This window comes from Seriola lalandi, unplaced genomic scaffold (assembly GCF_002814215.2).
Source record: "Seriola lalandi dorsalis isolate HSWRI2012SDOR001 ecotype SW California unplaced genomic scaffold, Sedor1 jcf7180002054634, whole genome shotgun sequence".
NCBI classification, from domain to species: domain Eukaryota; kingdom Metazoa; phylum Chordata; class Actinopteri; order Carangiformes; family Carangidae; genus Seriola; species Seriola lalandi.
The window spans coordinates 11799-12237 of record NW_019525187.1 but is presented as its reverse complement, the minus strand read 5'-3'; positions in this window follow the sequence as shown (position 1 = coordinate 12237).

Here is a 439-nt window from a genome sequence, read left to right as displayed (position 1 = left end):
TGCAGGTTTAGAGTGGGACAGTTGTGGGTTTGGGACTTTTTTTATTTCCTCCCTGTTTGATAAATAAAGTTCTGGATTCTGGATTTGACCATCGCGACATCACAGGACAGACAGGAAGTACTTCCTTTTAATGCTGGTTTGTGAACTGTTCTTCTATCATCTTTTTTCCGTTTTATCGTGGTTTATCATTTGTTAACACATCCAGGTGTCACCCTGGTGACCCCCCCTCCTGTTTAAAGCTCCTCTGGTGTAAAGGTCTCCGTCCATGTGTAGTGTGATTATAGATTATAGATCAGCTCTAGCTTCTATATTAATACTGTGAAAGTATCAAAGCCTCAGTCCACAGAGAAATGCACACAGCCTGTATTCAGAAACTGAGCCTTAAAACCAGCCGTCAGGACTTCTGGAACTTTGTGATGTCACAACAAAGCAGTCACCA